The sequence below is a fragment of the Drosophila obscura genome, unplaced genomic scaffold (genome assembly GCF_018151105.1).
Source record: "Drosophila obscura isolate BZ-5 IFL unplaced genomic scaffold, ASM1815110v1 contig_165, whole genome shotgun sequence".
In the NCBI taxonomy this organism is placed as follows: Eukaryota; Metazoa; Arthropoda; class Insecta; order Diptera; family Drosophilidae; genus Drosophila; species Drosophila obscura.
Genome location: NW_024542752.1, coordinates 2,379,661 through 2,400,678, shown reverse-complemented (window position 1 = coordinate 2,400,678; position 21,018 = coordinate 2,379,661). Strand labels below are relative to the sequence as shown.

The 21,018-nt window shown below is 49.2% G+C and overlaps 1 protein-coding gene across 1 annotated transcript in view; it reads right to left on the bottom strand.

Moving 5' to 3' along the window:
• LOC111066338 overlaps window positions 1-21,018 on the bottom strand; it is an 81,600-nt gene that overhangs the window by 17,470 nt on the left and 43,112 nt on the right. The window contains 1 exon segment of the mRNA XM_041591937.1: window positions 11,293-11,339. The gene's annotated coding sequence lies outside the window, so the exon portion shown is untranslated.

Below are 21,018 nucleotides of genomic sequence, written 5' to 3'. Positions count from 1 at the left end.
TGTCTTCTGTCTGTCTGTGTGTGATGATAAAGAGTTACCTGAAAATGCACGCTTCACATGGGAAATCCCGCCCAAAAACTCAAACCTCTAAAACCCATTCCAAATGCCTAAGCACTGGCCCCATCTCCAGTCGCCAATTTCGGTCCGGTTCTGACACTTCTTGGTGCGTGCTGAGCGGGTTTTATGGCACAAGTTTTCATTGGCTTAATGCATATTTAAAATTGGATACATTTAACCTGCCAGAGGAGCGTTGCGTCCCCCCACCACTGCTATGTATAGCTCCATCCGTTCGCAGCCAAGCGGGCATAATGCCTCTTTGAGCTTTCAGCTTTTAAACTGATAGCGATGAAAGTTTTAGCACAACGGGCGGGAGAGGGAGAGTAAGAGAGAGTGGGCTGGGCTGGGTGGACTGGTGGGTTGGAGGTTGGTTGGCTGGGTGGGGGTGCTTCACTGTCAGTCCATTATCAGTGGGGTTGCAGCTGCAGCCTGCACCCTCGGAGAACTCAACTAAAGCGCATGCAATCCATAAACTTCTCTACTCAGCCACTCAAGTGCGAGAGCGGGACGAAGGCTTGGACTAATGTGTTTTGAAGGCCCTCATCCTCAGCACCCTTCGCCCCACGGCCCCACACGTCTGACACACATACGTTATACTAGCATGGGGGGATGGTGTGAAAGATGGGAGGTGGGGACTGGTTACTGGGTACTGGAAATAAAGGAATGGCTGCCATACTTCATGTTGGCTTTAATTCGCCTTCTTTGGCTGTCGTCGCAGCCTTCAATTATTGGAATGCTATTCCAGTCACGTCTCTGCGTGTTTTTCTCCGCTCTCCCACCTCCACCAACCCACTGTTCCTTATTCCGCCACTTCTGCCCTGTTCGTGTCTTTGTCTCTCTCTTTTCTTTCTTTTTTTCCCTGGTTTTTTTCTCTCTCTCCATTCACTCTGATTGTTGTTCTTTCGCTCTCCCCCTGCTTCTGACACTGCCTCTGCTCCATAACTTTCTATAACGATTTTTCGCGCAGCACAAACCAAATCTAAAATAAAACAAGTTGCTCCAAAAATAGCAAAAAAAAAAAACCGGAAATTTACAACAGTCACACGCCCCCTACCCGCCGTGCCGAAATAACACACCCCTTTTTGTTTTTTTTTTTTTTTGTGCTGGCCCCATTGCAATTTGTGGCACACACCCCCATCCGCCCCCCTGCCCTGCACAGCGAGTAGTTCCACTTTCAGTTGCTGCGAGTACATCCATCGCTTCTGCTTCTTCTGCTTCTTTTTGTTTGGGGGCAATAAAACGTTTCGAATTAACATTTTGTTGCTGCTGCTGCTGCGAGGCAGACCCCAGTCGTCGCATAATGCGAGCCTTGGAAATGTTTTGCCACCCAAATGGAGTTTATTTGGGGGAAAATTCCAATTCCAATGATGTGCAGCTAAAAAGAGTTCTGCTGCTGAGTTCTCTTGGGGGGCGTTAAGTTGTGTCTATCGAATGGAATATGTGCCTGAAATCGATTTATATATATCGAATATACGACTAGAACGTTCAACCATTGAAGGTCGCGCAGGTCCTTGGCTTTGTAGGCAGCAGCAAACATTCTGGACACATTGAATTTTGATTGCTGAAGGGGTGAAAACAAATGGGTATGGCAAAAACCAATGAAATGATTTTTAATTTACGTAGATTTACTGGCTGTTGTTGGATTCAGACATCACAATTAGGTTGCATGTTTTAACGAGTCGCAGTTCAAGTGGCAGCAGCAGAACTTTGTGCAGCACACCAACAAAAGGATATTTCGCCTCTAATCTAAGGGCTGGCAGCAAGGAGCAGCTCCCAATCAGCTCCCAATCAGCTTACAGAGAGCTCCGGTGACCCAGTTTATTAGCAGCGTCTCAGCGCAGAGCAGAGCAGAGAGTAATGACGGTGGGGCTGTCTTTGCCTTCCCCCCCCCGCCAGCTGATGGACAGGACCCTAATGGCGGCACTCTCCATGCAGCCAACATCTGCTGGAGTGTTGGTCGGGTAATTAACCAGAGTGAAGACGCCGGCCAGGAGGCCAAGCATGGACATGGACTATAAGTCAAAGTTAATGAAATGTTGGCGACGACGCCGACAATTGGTATAAATTGTTGGCCCGCCCGTCCGAGGGGTAGCCTCAAGAAAGAACCGCAAACGAGTTGCCACTGCCCTCGTTCTCGTCTGGGAGTGGGAGTGGTATTGGGGGGTAGGCTGTGGCGTGTGGCGTGTGGTGTGTGGCATGACTGGAGTCGAGCGACACATCAGCCAGAAAGCCACTTTATTCTATTTCCGTTTCCGTCTGTTGTCGCCAGTCGCTGCTGCTCCCCCCATCCTTTTGCCATCATCCAATCCAGTCCAATCCCAGCCCCTTTATCCTTTCGCCCACACGCTGTTGTTCTTGCTGAGGAGCTGCTGCTGTTGTTGTTGCTGCTGCTGCTGCTGTTGTTGTCAAGATGCCGAGTATGTAATGTGTTTCCGCTTGCCACAGAATGGGGAAGCGAGCGCCAGCGTAGGCGTCAGTGGAGCATTGCGTGGCGTGGCGTGCCAAAGCAAGCCCGAACAAACCCAAGCTGAATAAACTCCACGAAAGCTGGCCAAGACGGATCGTACCCACCACCAACCAACCAACCAGTGGAACAGAACAGAGCAGAGCAGAGCAGCCAACAAAATGACACTCAAAATGTCAACGTCACCGCCACCAGCGGCACCATCAGCCAAGTGGGAGGATGTGGCCAGAACGGGGCCAGCAACAATGCGCAGCTCCTTGTCCGATCTACCACTCTCAGCACTCGGCATACCCCTTGGCCCATGCCAGCATTAATCTCACTGCCAGACCTGAATTAAATTTAGCGAATTTCCCCACTGAGCAGAGCTCATCGGAGAGCTCATAATGGGAACGATAATTTCGATAAGCTGTGCGGAAGAGGGTATGCAATGTTTCGACACCAAAGTGCCTAACGTTGGGCAGCGTTTTCTCCGATTTCAGTGGCATAAAGACGTTGGCGAAGAAGGCAGCAAGATATATGAGCATGGCAACATTCGCCGCATAAGCAAGAGGCAGCAGCAACAGCAGCAAGAGCAGCCAGCCCCGGAAGCAGCAGCCGAAATTGTTGCCACTTCCCCCAGTTGGCAGTTGCCTTCTGGTCAGGATAGAGAAAAGAGAATAGAGTCTGGCCTGGTCTGGCCTGGTGTGGCCTCGCCTGGCAGCAATGCAGACGTACTGATAACTTTTGGATTTGCAAGATTTATGCAGCTGAAGGCACTGGCAATCGCCTGCAGTTGCCAAGTGGCTGTGGGGGCTGTGACTGGGACTGCGACTGCCAGTGAAGGCAAAGACAAATTGGGCCAAGAGTGTCAGGCCAGGCCAGGCCAGAAAGAAAGATGAGCTGGCAGTAGCCACTCCCCCTACCCACCCCTTATCATGATAGCCATATGGCATGGCTCAGCGGGCGACTCTGTCTGGGGCAGCCAACTCAATTTGGATAAGTATTTTCCAATCTACCACTAAATGCGCTTAATAACTTAAGACCCATGGCCATGGATGTTTGCGCCCCTGCCACTGCTTCCACTGCCACTGCCACTGGCTGTTCCAGCGACCCGTTGCATACTTTATGAGCGGGGATTATGGTCATTAAGGTGGTCGCCAAAGCCAAAGCCAACGCCAACGCCACCCCAACAGCCACCACGCACCGCCTCCTGACTTATGTATGCCCCCCCATCTAGCAACAGTTGGCGCCTCATTTGGCGCCTGATGTGTGTGTGGCAGGAGTGACAGGGCCCGTAGGTTGTGTGGAGTGTGGGGCGGACTTGGACCACAAAACGTTTAGCGCTAAGCCGGCAACAACATTGGGCTCAGAGCGGCGACAACGCGGCTCAATTATGCTTTTCGGTTAGCCTGAGAACTGGGAACTGCGAACTGCGAACTGGGATTGGGTCTGAGTCAGAATCTGAGTCAGAATCTGAGTCAGAGTCTGAGTCAGAGTCAAGTGGTTGGTCCCTGAAATTGGGTGAGGCTTTTGGGGGCTGATTGGCAGCGTCCGCACAACGTCATCGATGAGTCACAGTCAGAGTCGCCAGTGGGTAAGCCTCGTGGCGGGGGGGGGGGACTAGTTTCCTTTTCCTTTTCCGGCTTTTCCGCTTTTCCGTATCAGTTTGTTGCTTGGCAAATTAGTTTCGCCTAAGCTGCGCACAGCCCAACAAAACTTTTATTTTTAGAGCCCATGCACCCTACCCGCCCCTCCCCGCTACGGCCGGGTGGGTAACAGACAGAGTCACCCCCCCGAAAATGATATGACAAAGGCAAAGGCAAAGGCCACCCAGCCCTGGCTGTGGGGTGTTTGCGGGGCTGGCTGCAAGGTACACAACAGATAGGTAGATAGAGTTCAATGAACGGGCACGAGAACGAGGACGATGGGTATCAGGAGAATGCTGCCTACTTAAGTGTTAAGAGGGTTGGGCGCGGCATGCCCAAGTGCATGGTGGTGGGGGGAGGGGAGTGGTGGAGAGGGGAGGGGAGGGGTTGGGTTCTTGTTTGTGTGAGGGTGTTGGGTGTGGGGTGCTGGGGTGCCGCCCCCTCGTTGATTGTGCTCAACAAATCGATTTCCATTGATTGATAACGCCAGCAAGGCAGAGGGAAGCTCCAGACAGAGCGACAAAGGAGGGGAGACAAAGAGAAAGGGAGACAGAGAGACAAAGAGAGACAGAGCCCAAAAACTCCACGCACAGTAAGATAAATAGCATTAGCCTGGGCAGGGAAAGCAGAGAAAGCAGAGAAAGCAAAAAAGGAGGGAAAGTCGCTTTCGGTGATGGATTCGGGGATGGATTCGGGGGTGGAGCGCGTGGGGTTAGGTCAAATATTGCGGTTAACTTCATGCACAATGCGCAATACCGATAAATCAATATTAAAAATAAAATAAAATAAAAATAAAAATAAAAACCAACAAAATGCCAAACAAAATGCCACGCTTAAGTCCGCAATTGGAGTTCTGATCAAATGATGCAGAGGGAGCTCTCTGCAGACCAGAATAGAAACCACACAGAGAGCAGAGAGCAGAGAGAGAGAGAGAGAGCAGAGCAGAGAGTAAGGTGGGGAAGAGAAAAGCTGCGGAGCAAAAAGCAGGGAGAGCAGGGAGAACGGTGAAAAGCAGCAGCAAAAAGCGGGCAAAAGGAAAAACATTCCGAGCACTTTCCACATTCATTTATTAAGCAAACAAACAGTGGCGAGTGGGAAGTGTGGAGTGGTGATAAGGGGGGGGGGGGGGCAGACAGCAGGAAGGTCACCCGCCCACGAAGCGGTGGGTTGGCAAGGGGTGGGTGGCACGTGGAATTGGAAGTGAAGATAGCAGCAGGCAATGCCAAACAGGCGTCAAAGGTCGGGCCCCCTTATTTATTTCCAATTCCATTGCTATGTCATTTGTCGGGCAAATGGTTCTGCCACCCACCCATTCCCTCCCTGAAGCAATGACAGCGATTGGGTTCCATTCGGACTGGGTATTGAACTGGGACAGATACAGATACACTTTCACATAGTTAATTTTGTTGCAGCCAAAAAGCAAAAGGCAAAAGTCCTGCCCAAAGATCGCTTCAAGTTTGAAATATTTTCCAAATATTTTCCAAATATTTTTTACTCAATTTTCGCTCACTTCCAAAGAGACCAAATTCTTTTGAGTTCTTCAAGTTATTTTTGTTTCAACTTTTCTTGGTGGAAAACTTAAAGAAAAATGCCAATAAAATCGTAGAGCAGTCGGCACGATGGGCTTCTCTTTTCGCACATTTTACTGGCTCTCAGTTATCCCACAGCCATCTGCGGGCTAACCGCAACTTTCGCACTTTGCACCGAGTGCAATGAGTCCTGCGATTCGATGGCGTCTATCGGCTGCCATCTGTACGGCTGTCAAGTTGCCCCGTTGGCGTTTTCCGTTTGCCGGAAGCTTACGAATTAAAGACCCGCCCCCCCCCCCCCAACTCAGAGACACGTACGAAAAAAAAACAAGAACTGCTGGGAACTGGTGGCGCAACAACAGACAAAAATAAAAAAAAATCAATGGATATTTATGTGACTAAAATATAAAACAATTTTTATTTGAACCCCACAGCCCGCACCAGCCCCCCTCCAGCAAACCATTTTTCCTTCTACATATTTTTATCCGTACATTGCGATATTTTCTACAATTTCTGTGCATTTATTTGGATCTCTCGGATGCAGCATGCATTGAAAATGTTTCCCCCCCCAGGATGGCAAGAAGTATGAGCAGGGTAGGGTATCGGCGCTTGCACTGCCACTGCCACTGGGGGAATTGGGCGGCGAACAAGTCGAAATTCGTGTGCATTGTGCATGCTTAATTGAGTTGTCCTCGCCGCCCTCTTGTATGCGGAAGTGGGCGCGGACACATGTGCCTGTCCCTGTGTCCCAGTGTGTCCCCCAGTGTGTCCCCCTGTGTGTCCTTGTGTGTGCGTCAAACAGTTTATCGAGACACCCAGCCAATCCCCCCCGCCCTCCAATACCAATACCAAAACCAATCCACAATCTTCAGCTGCCCGGGCAGCAATCCCCCTACCAATTCAGCCCTACGAATTCTACTCCTGGCCCGTAAATCGCGCACGTCGCTTCAGTTGATTTCCATGTCACTGACAAAACACATTTTGCTTTCGCCTTTTGTGTACATTGGTAAATGCTGAATATAGCACACACACACACACAGTGGAGAGGCAGAAGGAGGACAGGGACAGGGGCAGGGCCAGCGCTGTGTGTGGCATGTACACATGTCCCAAGGAAGGGTCATGATGGCACATTTAAACTGGTGGACAGGCCAGCAAATAACATGCAGAAGATGACATCTAATCCAAGGACATCCAATGTGGCATGGCTACGCCACCCTCAATCTATGCGGGGTGGGTAGAGTATAAGGTGGTGTATAGGGTATATATTTTCCTGTATTTTGACTCTCTTTTCTATCCAATATTTTGTCACTAATTTTGGAATAATCCAACTCAAACAAAACTCCGGGAATTCCACCCCTCGTGCCCAGCTCTAATAAACCGCAGCCAATGGAAATTGAAAAGGGTTTCTGTGGCTACAATCAACTCAAAGAATTATTTGGAATATACATAAGTACATACATATGTACATATGTGAATGTATGTATGTATGCATGTATGTATGTATGTATATATGTATGGGAAACCCCGGACTGCAATCGATGTTGTTCAAGGCTGAAGCTGAAGTTTTCGGCCACACTTTCTCATTCATATTCATTAAGGCCCCATGGTGGGGGGGGGGGGGGTTATTGGGGGAGAGACAAAGTTTCCTTCTTTCAGTTTCGAAAGTGAATTCCATCAGAGGGGGTTTTGGGTGGGGTTTGGGGGGGTTGGGGCAAACCGAGTGGAAAACTATTTTTATTAATTTTACAAATGAACACTTGGCTCTCTCCCCCTCTCTCTCCCTCTCTCTCTCTCTGCAATTTGATGTGGCGCATGATTTTGCTGCTCCTTCTCCTTTGCATCATAATCATCATCATTTTCATCGTTGGGTGTCGTTAGGAGTGGAAAGTTTACCCCAAAAACCAGGAAAAATGATTCCTGTCGCTGATAATGCGACTGACAATGGGCCCCTCCACCCAGAGGGTTAGCAATGCTAGGGGGGAGGAGGTGGTGAAATTGGATTTTTGGTTAAAGATGGCGCCACAGAAATAGTTCGTTTCAATTTTGGAGAGTGTGGTAAGGGGAAGGGGGCGACTGACTAAAGTTTTCACTACTTTGGTTTTAATTTCCCAAATTGCATTTGGCGGCGTTATTTATTCAATCCACTTGCTGCTTTCAACGCGAATTGGCCGGAACGATGATGCCAACACAAGGAGCACAAGCAATGGAGCCGGATCCGGAGCTGTTGCAGGAGCAGGAGCACGTGAAGCAGGTGGATCGAGTACGGCACGGATGGCAGTGCCACAATCCTGGCGGCAAAACTCGTTTATTAACACGATTCTCGGTGGGTGTGGCTGTGCTGTGCTGCGCTGTGCGGCGGCCTTCTGCCATATAAAATACTTGGCTGCCATCTACCGATGTCACTTCTCAACTCCATAGTTCGAGCCCTCATTCCTCGCTCTCTCCACCGCCACTCACTCCACCCTTACCATTCCTTGCCCCCTTTGTAGCAGCCACCACACAGCTCTAATCGATTTTTGATGAGATTTTTGTATTCAATTTTGGTTTTGATAGGCAACAACGGCAACGACGGCAACGACGAACGCATTCCGCTTACGGGTTAACAGGAGGTGTTCGAGAGTGAGAGAGAGAGAGAGGGGTGGGTTACGGGTTCTGTGTGGGGGCTTTGGCTTGACTGGAACGTGGCAAAAGCTGGCGATAATGGCATCAGCAGCAGCAGCAGCACCAAGAAAGGAAATGGAGGAGCAACCAGACGGAGCAACCAGTTGGGCGGAGAGTGGAAACAGAGCAAGGAGCTGCCACTGCCATTGACATAATTTTCCACGGCTTTTGTTTGGATTGCCAATGGCTGAGGGGCTGCTTGTGGCGGAGGTGCGAGCGTCGCCTTGGTACTGCCTTTCGCGCCTTTGGCTGCTTAAGTAAGAGTAAACTGTTTCTTCCCCTTGTTTGGCTTTCATTTGCTTGGATATTGAGCGTGTTCGTTCGAGTTGATTTACGCAGTGGCGCCTCATAACTGCTAACTGCATGGATAATGCTTTGGTAATGCATTTTCCTGAATTTCCTTCGCTGCATTTGGTCACGTCGCTGGCAACGTAATCGTTGATCTGCATCGAATATCGTGCTCGCACTCGCACTCGCACTTCCCGCTGTTCTTGCAACTCCTTCTACTCCTTGGCGAATTTTCTATGCGAATTTTGTGTGTCAAATTTTGGGCTTTCTGTCTGTGTGGGGGGAACCGTGTGTGCGCCAGGCCAGGCCAGGCCAGTCGACTCCACCGTCGAGAAGGCGAGAAAATCACAGCAGCAGCAGCAGCATCGCATTGACTGTCTGATTGAGCCTGCAGCATCCTGAGGCTGAGTAGCTCCACCTATCGCGTGTTTTCTGCTGCTCCTGCTTCTGCTGCTGCTCCTGCCACATGCCACATGGCACATGGCACCTGCCTTCTGTTTCTTCCTCTTTTCATCCTCATTGAAATTGGCAATTTCGTTTTCATTCAACGCTGACGAAATGCATTTCCTGAAATGAACAGCGACAAGGACGAGCAGCAGAGCCATAGTTGGCACAGAAGGGGCGGGGGATCAGGCACGGAGAGGATGTGCACGGCGAAGGACTGGCACAGAAACCAAGTGGAGCGAGATGCTCGCAGGGGCAATGGGGAAGAAGTAGCTCCGGCGCTGGCGAAATGTCAAACGTTGCCGCAAGGACGACAGCCAGCAGCCGGAAGTGCAGCATGGCCACTGGGCAATGCCCCAAAGCTTTGGGGTGGGGCGACGGGCTACGGGCCACGGGCCACTGGCCATGGGCCACTATGTCGCATGCCATGCACAATAAGTTTAATATATTGGCATTGACTTAAGCCCTGGCCACTGCAGGTGTACAGAGACGCCCCAACATATGCCCCTCAGCCTCTGAGTAGGAAGAGAGAGAGAGACAGAGAGAGAGAGATAGAGAATTGTCAAGGATTGTGGCACACGCCTGCTTGTGTCCGTTGCAACTGATTAAGACATCCTGGGCCAATCCTCTGGCACCTGTGACACGCGTCCGAAGGAGCACTTTAATTTGTGTCCTCTGACACGGACACATCCCCGAACCAACTCTCAGCACATGGCAGGATGCTGCTGCTCTACATAGAGAACAACTCTTCGCAAATCTGAGCAGACACTCGAACTCGTAAGTAACTTTTGCTAAATGAGTGCAAATCCAATTGAGTTCGGTCTCAGTTCCTTCGGAATGAATTTTCTCAGAGTTCTTTATTCGTAGTATTATTTGACATTTGCTCTGGTTACAATGGGTATGTGCTTTAATTTGAGCATACAATTTTGTGTGCTTGCGCTCGTATTTTTGCGTGTTTTTGGGGAGAGAAATTTGGCAGTTAAATTGCATCGATCTTGGAGGTTTTGTTTGCTCCTCTCTTTGTTCGACGGCCGCTGCTAGTCTCTCTTTCTGTAATGCGTTCTGATATGCGTTCTGTTATGCGTTCTGTTATCCGTTATGTTGTCCGATCTGTTAATCGTTCTTTTATGCGTTCTGTTATTCGTTCTGTTATGGGTTCTTTTATGCGTTCTGTTATTCGTTCTGTTAGGGGTTCTTTTATGCGTTCTGTTATGCGTTCTGTTCGAGGCTCTGTTAACTTTACAGACTCTGCTGATCTCTGTGGCTTCCCACGTCATTCATTACACATACCACATGTATATTTCTGTGTGTGTGTATCTTTTGGGATTTTCTATTTACTTATCTACCGGTGTAAATGGGTCATTAAATGTTGTCTGCATTTGTGGGTCTCATTTTCATGATGTGATTATTTTTTAGTGAAAATTCTGATCAGCCTGATGCCCCCTCTTTGATGATAGCTATAAGCGGGTTTTAATCTCTTATATGTTGAGGTGTAGGTGTAGGTGTAGGTGTTGTACATAATTATGAATGGGGCAAGTCCGAGTGTTTCCGGTGTTTCCTCTCGGTTTGTGGACTGCTTAAACTGAGTAAAATTAAGTGCAAAGCTTTCAAAGGCTTCAACTTTGAACCCCCGTTGGTCGAGTGAGATTTCCACCCCCCTCGATGGCTTAAAGTGTTCATCTTTAGTGCGGCTGATTTCCCGAATGGTAACTTTAATTTATTTTCAGTTTGGCAGCCACAAAACAAAAACTTTTTCTCAATTTACGTGTAGCGTAACCCAACAATGTCCGCTAATCTTTTACCCACAGAAAGAGAGAGGGAGTGGGACAGTGAGCGGGGGAGGCAGGTGCAGAGATTTGTGTAACTTAACTCGAGAACTGCGAGCGTAGTGCCCGCTCCATTTCTCCGGCAAATTGACCTCAAAACTGTATCGAAACTTTTCGCTGCCCGTTTCTGTTGCTGTTGCCGTTGCCGTTGCAGCTGGAGTACAAAATCAGTGCTATCCGTCGTTCGATGTTGCAGCTACCTTCAAACTTTGTGTAGCCACACACAGACAGACAGACAGACAGACAGACAGACGGACGGACGGACAGACAGGGAAAGCCCGCCGCCCAGAGAATGCAACAAATCAACTAAAAGATACCAGATACTTTCGCAATGGCGAAGTACTCCTTGCTAGCTGGCCCCAGGCTGTTGTTTGTCTTTTGGGATGATTGAAACTTACCGAAAGTCCTCGAATTACAACATGAAACAGGTCGATGCCGTAGACACCTGCAAGTGGAAGAGAGAAGGGGAGAGCCATTAGTTGTGGGTTCCTGACAAGGCTGTCAATTCATTATGCTTGTACTCCCAGCCACAGCCACAGTGGCAGTGGCAGTGGCTGTCGCAGTCCCAGCCCCTCAAGGTATTAATGATGCAACTGTCAAAGTTTTGTCGGCAGCCGAAACTGTACGTACTGTCGCCTCATTAGCAGGTACAGTTGCTACAACAGTTGCTGATGCTACAGCGGCTGCTGCTGCTGCTGCTACTGCTACATTTTGCTTCTTTGGCAACTGTTTCATCCTCTTATTTTTGGTAAATTGAAAAGAATTAATGACAGTTCAGTCTTCCTCCCGCTCTCTCACTCTCCCATAGTGGTTTGGGAGGGAGGCCGCCTGGTGGGTGTGTGGGACGTGTTGCGACCACGTCAAAGACATGCCAAACATATCACGTAAAACATTAAAATGTTGCCAATGGAAATACTCCTGGAATCCGGACAACATAAAGGCAGCAAAACGAGCAGTCAGAGCAGCAGCCAGAGCAGCAGCAGCAGCAGGAGGAGTTTCGCTGCCAAAGAAAAGAGCTACACAGTAAATGCAAAAAAGGAAGAAAAATAATAAAATAAAAAATAAACGAAACGAAATGAGTGGAGTGGAGTGGAGGTCGTCGTCAAGTGGTGTATGTAGCATGGGATGATGGGATGAATGCCAAGGAAAACAATTAAAAGAATTTATTGCTCGAGTTTAATGAATTTTCAGCTTGTTTGCACGCACACACACACCTCACATAACCAGGGGGCTGGGACTGGTAGTGGGTGGGGCAGTGAATGGATGCCAGCTCAGCAGTTTTCCATATCCATTGAATGTTTGTTTGGCTGGGCTTCGCGCTGGTTTGCTGCTGCTGTTTGTGGGTGGGGGGAGTGCCTAAAAAGAGATGCCACAGGTGTAAAATGCTTATATAAATCTTTCGCTCCTTAGCCACACCCCCTCCCCCCCCGTGTGTGTGTGTTTCAGTGTAAGAGAGAGAGGGGAGTGTGAATGAGCATGAGAATGAATGTTATTGTTACGCAGCTTAATGAAGTTTTTGTTTCTCCTATCGCTCTAGCTCTTCCTCTCCCTCTCCCTCTCTCTCTCTCTCTCCCTCACGCTCCTCCCTTGCCCTATGCCTGTTTATCTTCTGCTCGCTTTGGCCTTGGATTTGAACAGCTGTTTGGACCCAAATTGATGTGGCTTCCAATCCAGAGATGAGACCCTTGCCAGATGGGTCCCCCACGTGGCCGTGGCATGGGCTGGCGGAGGGCCCGGGGCATTCTTGGAAATCATTTTAAATGGCTCTGATAAAATGCTTTTGTTGTGCATGTTTTTTTTTCCCCCGGGCCTCCTTCCAAGCGGAATTTATTTGCATTAAGGCAATTAACAAAGTTTGTCGAGGAAGCTGCAAGGGGGGCAGGGCTGGAGGGGTGTGGTGTTCGGTACAGGTAAGGGAGAGCCGCGTTTAACCAGTGAAATTGAGTACAGGAGGGAGGGGGCTTTGCTTAAAGCCGATTATGCCACGAGTACTTGCAAAATGTGAAACGAAATATTCGCGCAAGTCTGATAAAATATGAGCACGGATTTTACTCTATTTGGGCTGCCTTCAGCAGTCTTTTAAAGTTATTTCTAATTACGCTTCAGTCTGAGCCGTGTGCGCCCCCATGCGAAACAATAACGTTTTCGTGTCCCTGTGGCCATGCAGTGGCAGAGAGGATGGAGGATGGTGGGGCGCATGAGGTCAGGCAGCCTCTTGGCTTCAATTATGAAACAATAAACAATTTGCTTTGTCTGCATTCATGACTCTGCCTGGCACGAGGCTGGGCTATTTCTCTTTCTATTTGTGTCGCACTGTCCCGCTTTTCCTCTTCCCCTCTTCTCGTCTGCCCCATTTTTCTGTATTCCTCTTTGTTCCCTACATTCCAACGCTGTCGTTTTTATGCCCGGCGGCTGCTGTAAATTGGCAGCGACACCTCCCACTCCACTCCATTCCATTCCATGCTCTCGTTCCGCTCCATCCCATCCCATTCCGTTCCGTTCCAGCCGCTTCCTCTTCCATGTTGTCAACGCCATTTCGCCGGAAGCGGATGTTTGATAAATTCTTTGCGTCATTTTGTGTTTCATTTTTTTACTTTCGTGTTATTTTTTGTCCACTTCTTTTTATTCGCTGGCTGCCATGCTAACCCTCCCACCCCCATCCCTGGGGGCCCTTGGCAGCTCATGCAAAATATTTTAATTTAGTTTGGTTTTGGTTTTGTTTTTGTTTTTTTTTTGTGTATCTCTTTATCGTTTTTCCATGTTTCTTTCTGTTTGTTTTTTTTTGTTGTTTTTGTTTGCTTTTGTGTCAGCTTAACCTAATTTGACGGGCCACCCACTTTGGTGTCTGCTCGAAAGTAAAGTTAAGTTAATTTATTGCCCTCCCCTTCCCCCATCGCCAGGCAGCCCTGGCAGCCCGGGCAGCCCTGGCAGCCGTACACGGGGCAACATCTTGGCCCTTCCCAACAAAATAGTTGCATTGCTTATTGATTAGCCACTGAGGGGAGGTCCCTTCTCCATTATCCATTATCCCTTCTCCATTATCCATTATCCAGCAGGTGTGTCTGTGTGTGTTGCCTGCATTATCCGCAGTGGGTGGCAGCGAACTCGTGACTTGGGCCAAGTTTACGCAGTGGAAATCCAGGCCAAAAGCAAAAGTCAATTTGCCAAGGTTGTCTGATTTTTGGCCCAAAGAAAAGAGTCGAGAAAAACCCCTCGGAGATGCTCGTAAATCTTGGAATTTGGCACTGGCCACTGGTCACTGGTCACTGGTCACTGGTGGTCACTGGCCACGGGCCAGACCCTTTTGGAGAAGGCCTTAAAAATTCATTTGTCGGCGCTGAAAAATTGAACGATTCTCGATCTGGAGTTGGACTTGGACCTGGACTCAGATTGGATTGCGGCGTGCGAACTGCTGATGTGATGTGTCCAGGGGGGTGGCGGCATCCAGGGGGGGTCTCCATTCAGGTACTTGAAATTGCAATCTGCTGACAGCTGCGAGTAATCGTTGCAAGGGAGAAACAGAAGCCGCTTCGACTCCATTGTGCTGAGCGGTCCCCGTTATCGCAGTTTGCTCAGGCATCGATGGGGTCAGGATATTAAGGCTTAATTTATGCAACGATTTCTTTGCGCAACGTGTTTATCCCAGCCCCAGAAGCTGCCCCACACCAGCACCAAATACTGGCAGATAAATTGAGAAGTGTACGGTGCAGGCTCCATGGCGCAGGGAGCTCAATTAACCGGACGCTGCTGCGCCAAAGGATTCGCAATCTGATTCCATCAGCTAGCATCAACATCAACATCGCTGGCTGCTCAATTTTTCTTGCTTAAATCTACTGCCAGCAGCCGAAAAAAAAAAAACGAAACTCCAAAGCGAATTTCAATTCATGTCCGACAGAGACAGAGACAGAGAGAGAGAGAGAGAGGGGGGAGAGTGAGAGACTTCATATCGAAGTATACGGCTACCCTGCCGCTGTAGGTTTGATCCCCTTTCCACACTCTGGATATTAAAGTGTGACTATGAAAAATAATATAATAATAATATTAATAAATACGATTCCCAGCTGCCACTTTAAAAACTTTCTTAGCCACTTTAGAGCATAATAAATGGCAGTGAAATATATGGTCTTGGTGATCTCCTCTTCAATGCTGCGGATTCCGCCATAAAAGTGGCAGAAATGTGTGTCATTTCATTCGCCCTCTGAATTAAAGCTTGTCATATTTTGCACATGGAAAAGTTCCTCATTCGTTTGCATATTTAAGTATATAAAACATTAACTGATTCCACGAAATAGATTAGGGGAACTCGCTTTGAGAGTTCACCTTTTGAGGCACATCTGTTGTAAGATCTGCTGCTCTCCCTTTAAAGTTCTCATGCCCCTGGGTTAGGGTATTCTAAATGGCAACAAAAAATAGGAGAACAGTTTGGTAATTTGCGCCATATTTAGTTCCAGAGGGAGTGAGAGCGAGAGCGAGAGCCAGCAGAGGAAGTGGCACAGGGAGAATGAAATGCATATGGCATAAAGGTTGTCGGTTGGGTTGGTTGGTTGGCTGCTCCCACGAGTGCTGGGAGCAGGGAGCTGGGAGCAGGGAGCAGCAGAGGGAACTGACACTGGAAGCTGGTCGAGAGAGGAGATTGCATTTTACTCAAGTGAACTGGGGCGCAACAAAACACGAGAGTCGCACTGAAAGCCGTTTGTTGCTATTGCCATTGCTGTTGCCGCTGCACTGTTGCAGTGTTGCAGTGTTGCAGCGTTGCAGTGTTGCCAGTGAGAATGCATCATTAGTGCAGGAAACCAACAAGCAGACAGACAGACAGAGAGACAGAGACACAACCATTCGTACAATTCACACAACACACAGAAAAGGACGAGGCATAGAGCGGGCTTAGGACTGTGATACGAGACGCAACCAGACGGGGCAAGACAAGCGAAACCATGTGGCAAATGAGGCTAAAACACAAGTGAAGCCAGGCACAACCAGAGACGTCGCCAGCCATCATCCTCATCCTCGCCAAGTGGCAGTGATGGATGCAGGCAAGCAGTCAACGTTGCTTCCCATGTCGTGGCATTGATATCCGACACTGGGAGCGCGGCATGCCCTCGTGATCGTACAGTGCGGAGAGGCATGGTGTACATAGATTGAGGCTACTCATACGAGTCAGATTATTCCACTCTTGCGATACCCTGAGACAGGCAGAAGCAGAAACTGGGATACGTCAGCCACTCGAGCCTCGAGCCACGAGGGCTCTGAAGAAGATGAAGCTGATCGTCTTACAGTTAGCCGCGAGCACCAATACGAACTGGCCCAACAGATCTGGCCAAGGAGGCGCGTCTGCCACGCCTGCTGTGCTGGTGGAATGCATCCCTTGTAAGGCTCTCATCAAGGTACCCGGACAGCCAGCAGCCAGTAGTTTCAAGCAAAAGTCGCTGCAGGAGTCGTGTGATTCGGGTGTTGAAGTGGCAGAAAAAAAAACTCCGAAAAATGTAAATGCAAAGTTTATTTTTTTTAATTATTTGGAAATCAATTTGGCTCCTAAAAACTGAGAAATTTTTAACGACTTCGTAAATGAGAGGTAGGTAGGTAGGTAAATAAGAGGCAGGGCAAAGGAAATTAAAATTAAAATGATATTTAGTGGAGTAAAATGATATATTTTGAAGAGAATTAAATTGTTTGAAATGGCATTCCTTGGTATGACTCCAAGTCTAAGTAAAAGTTCCATGTATCATGGGGCTACCATATGGCAGACGGCAGATGGATTTGTCTGTGATTCCTGCTTGTATATCCACTCTGTATGTCCACTCTGTGGATAGATTTCTCAACGATTTCTCTACGAAATATTCCCATGAACTCTTCCACCTTCCCCGAGCAATCCATGGAAAGCAAATTCCCTGCCATCACAAACCCATAAACAACTGAAAGTGTGTGGGCGAATGTGCGAGAACACAGAAACAGTTCAAGTGCCTACTTTTGGCATGCCAAAGCACTCAGCTCAGCAGTGTGGCAGCTAACCCTTGGACTCCCCTCCCCACACCCTCCTCCTCCTGTTTGTTCTCCTTCCCATCCTCTCTCTCGCCCCAGCTAGCCGCGATTCTCGCAATGAGTTTCACTTAACTTTTGCGTCACTTAAATGTAATTTGTTGAACTTTTTGGCGCAGCCTTTTTCCCTTCTATATGCCTCTGTGTGTGTGTGTGTGTGTGTGTGCTTGTTGCTGTTGTTGCACATTCGATTGCATTCGCTGGCGGCATCGCTTCGTTCGCCCCTTTTGAGTGCATTTCACTGTAATCAAGCGCCCACTTCAAGCCCTGCCTACGCCCCGTTCTCTCTCTCTTGTGCACCACAGCCTACTGCTGCTTGCAACACCCCCCTTACACCCTTCCTGCTCTCTGGCATTGGTGTTGCATTTGATGCATTTTAGCATTTCATCATTTGTGGCAAGCTTTTGCCTGCCTGCCTGCCTGCCAACCAAATCCATTCTTATACCCAGTGCTCGTCGAGGGAACCCTCGAGGGTATGCTACGAGTACACATATGCGTGTGGATGTACGCCATCAGCAGGAGAAAGAAGCGAAGCACTTTCCCTCCGGAATGGCACTGGAATGGCTCCGAGCAAGTCCACCAATGGAATGGGGCATTTGGAATCTGATTTCGAATCTGATTAGGAAGTATCTGCTGGTCGGAGTGCTCCAGGTACTATACCCTCCCCACTCCCCACCCGATGCATGAGAGGCCTTTTAATGCGCCGCTTAGCGCGCGTGTTGCACTTGGCTCGAGGCTGGAGGCTGGAGGCTGGAGGAGAGTTGTTTGTTCTGCTGCTGCTGCTGTTGGCCACAGCGCCAGTCAGTTTATTCGTTATTTATTTCAGCGACCCAGTTTCCGTGATTCCAGATTCCGGGGTCGGTCCAGTCAGGGTTCGAGCCCGCTCATACCAGGCCTTGAACAGAGACTCACCAGACTGACTGCCTGACTGACTGCCTGACTGACTGCCCGACTGACTTGTCTCTCTGTCACTCAGCAAACTTCACAGCTCAAACCAGATACTCGCATACAACATACAAAGAACAAAGAACAAACGCCGACAATGGATCGTGAGGCTTTGAAAGACATCACCAACTTGCAGACGGGTAACAGGAAGAGCCCCCTGATCACAGCAGACGCGGAGAACCTTCGCTCAGATGGCAGAGTACTTGGAGTTGCCAATTGCTTGCAGGTCCTTCAGGGATCCAACTGATGGGCAGGCGAAGGGGTGAGTAACCACCAGAGAAGTGGCTGGACGGTAGTGACTCAAAGATCTTCAACTCCTTCAGCAGTTTGGCCAAGGCCAAGGCCAAGGCGATGGCGGAGGACCAGTCCGAGGAGCACCACTCCGATCCATTCCAAAGCGCCAACTCCCATCGCTGTGTCATTTGTTCCCGTTCCATCCCTAGTTGGGATTTTCATATATATTTTTGGACTGCCGCAGACTCACACCGAATACAGAAACACACAACACAGAAGAGACATTACCAGGGAATACCCGTAAAGGTTTTGAAGGTTTTGGTTTGGGATCTTCGAGACTCGAAACACTTCTTGATCTTCAGCGACTAATAAACCAATAAAACCAGAAGGCGAAGCTGAAAAGAATTGTATTTGGGGTTGGTGGATGCAGACTGGGGGAGATGGGGGAGATGGATGTGGAATGGGACACATTTAATGAAGGGAATAAATCCATTTGGACTATTTTTACTTGGAAGGAGATAGCGAAGATTGGAAAGAAGTCTCTCCGCAGCTAGCTGCCAGCCATTGGAAGTCCTTCTCGAGGGAATGTCCATTTATTACCCTGGGGCCAGTTTCCCCAGCCCGGATAAGGGAGCGCAGTATTGGCATTTGAGTGGAGGCTTTCGTGGCAAATGTGAGAAAATGCCATCCAAGCCACGCTCCTCCCGCCCAGTGCCACGACAATTCCCACAAACTTCTGTCGCAGTCGGCAGGCCAGGCAGGACAGGCAATCACAGGTCCTTCCTGGGACAATTACAAAAATTTAGATTATTGTTTTTTGTTTGCCACAAACAATGCAGCTCAAACGGGCCGAGCGAGAGAGAGGGAGAGGGGGGCCAGGGGCATGGGCATGGCGCTGATTGACAGGAAACAACGCCAACAAGTTGTTGGGGCCACAAACAAATGGAGTCGGCGCCGGAGCAGCATCTGCTGAGCGAGTTGGGGCTGAATTAACTAGCATTGTGCCGCCGCAGACAAAGCCTGAATCGGGGCAAAAGTTGGTGGGGGGCTCAATAGAGAGAGAGACACAGAGAGAGTCAGAGACAGAGATGGGAAGCTGCTGGCTGTGCAACTTATGCAACGAAATGTTCGCCGCCGTCCGCTGCCATTGTGCGGCGGCGGCATTTAAAAGTTTCGTCCTGCTCCTTGCCACTTGCCCCTGCCCAGAGCCCCTGCCCCTGCCCCTGCCCAGTGCCATCTCCTGTGCCAGTTCCTGCGGAAGTTCGCACAGGTTTGCTGACAAAGCGTAAAAAATGTTCTCCTTTGTGCATGCGTGGCAGGTAATCGCAAAGTTCTTGGCTATAGCGGCACTTGGGCGTAGAATTTGTTGCCCAGGATCAGCAGACATCGTGCGAGAGGGAGACCCACTTCGACTATTATCACTTCTACGAGGTAGCAGTTATCTCTTTCGCTTGCCTTGGTCGGCATACTCGACGATAGCCTTGCTGCACTGCGGCCACATTGTTGAGACCATCCCGAGCGAAGGGATGGTACCAGTGGCCACTCCACTTTACCGTTGGCTGCCCTGCCCCAGTCCACCATTTCAGCTCAGTGCATCCCTCCCGGCAGGCACTCTCTTCTCTCAATAGCTTTTCACTCGGCTGGACCGGACTGGCGGAGCGGCACGCGAATGAAGAGGCAGCTTCAGTTCTTCTTGGCCAGGTGTTGTTGCCACTGTTGTACGGGAAACACTACAAGCATAATAGTGGCAACAGCAGCAACAACAACAACAACTGCGAGAACAACGGCTGAAACAATAAAGAGTGGCTGCTCCTCCTCAGGCTCTGGCTCTGCCTCTTCCACTGCCACTGCCACTGCCCGAACGTCGCTGCCATGTTGCAAAAGTAATTCAATTTGACTTTTTGTTTTGATGCTGCCGAGTGGCACATGGCATACGGCACACGGCGCTGGGTAGCTGTGGTGCAGGGTGGGGATCTGCAGCTATATAGCTCTGGGGATTGCCAATAGCCATAGCCATAGCCATAGCCATAGCCGAGCAAGAACAACGAAAACTCAACATTGGACCGTTGGTTGGGAAACTTATTTTTGTCCGAGGGCGTGGCTGAAGAGGCCTGACCATGGCTATGACTGTGCATAAGCTGCACTCTCCGCGCAGTGTCGGCAGTGGCCGCTGCTTCAGTGGCCAAGAGCAAGAGCGTCAATTGATTTAGCCATTGAGTTATTACCAAGTTGGCAGCCCTCGCCCCAAGGTAGCCATCTTTTTTTATTCTTCATCCATCCATTCTTCGTTGTTGTTCCTCTTCCTCTTCCCCTTGCACTTCCACTTCCACTTCAACATGCTCTTCTGCTGGTATGCCTTCCATCAGGTCGCTTTAGTGATGCTTCTATCCTGCCGCCGCCTGCGCTCTCTGTCCAAGGTTCGTGCCGCGGGTGCGCTCGAAAGGTCATTTTACAGGCTAAACAAATTATGCCAGTGACAGGCAGCTTCCCGCTTAAGAGCACCAAGCTGGCGGATGTTGCAAAGGGGGGACTGCATCTGCATCACAAACTGTTATGCGGTGGGAGAGTCCTTTCACGTGGCTTAACCGATTGCCACTAAAAACTATGCAAAAGGCACATGCGGGGAGGTTAAATGGAGGTTAAATGCAGAAATATTCAGCGTTTATATTTTATATTCCAAATGGACAGCACAAAGGGGCTAAATAGAAGCAAAGCTTCAGTTTTAGTCTATTAACTGCTGTCATTATCATTTCGTTTTATTTTTCTAACTTCAACTCATAAAAATTTAAGGAAAATACTGCCACAGTAAATGCACAACAAAAATGGAGAAATTATGTGAGAGTCAACGTCAATCTGGGACAAGCCCAAAGCAATGTGTGGCCTGAGTTTTGTCAACAGCGATCCCTAGA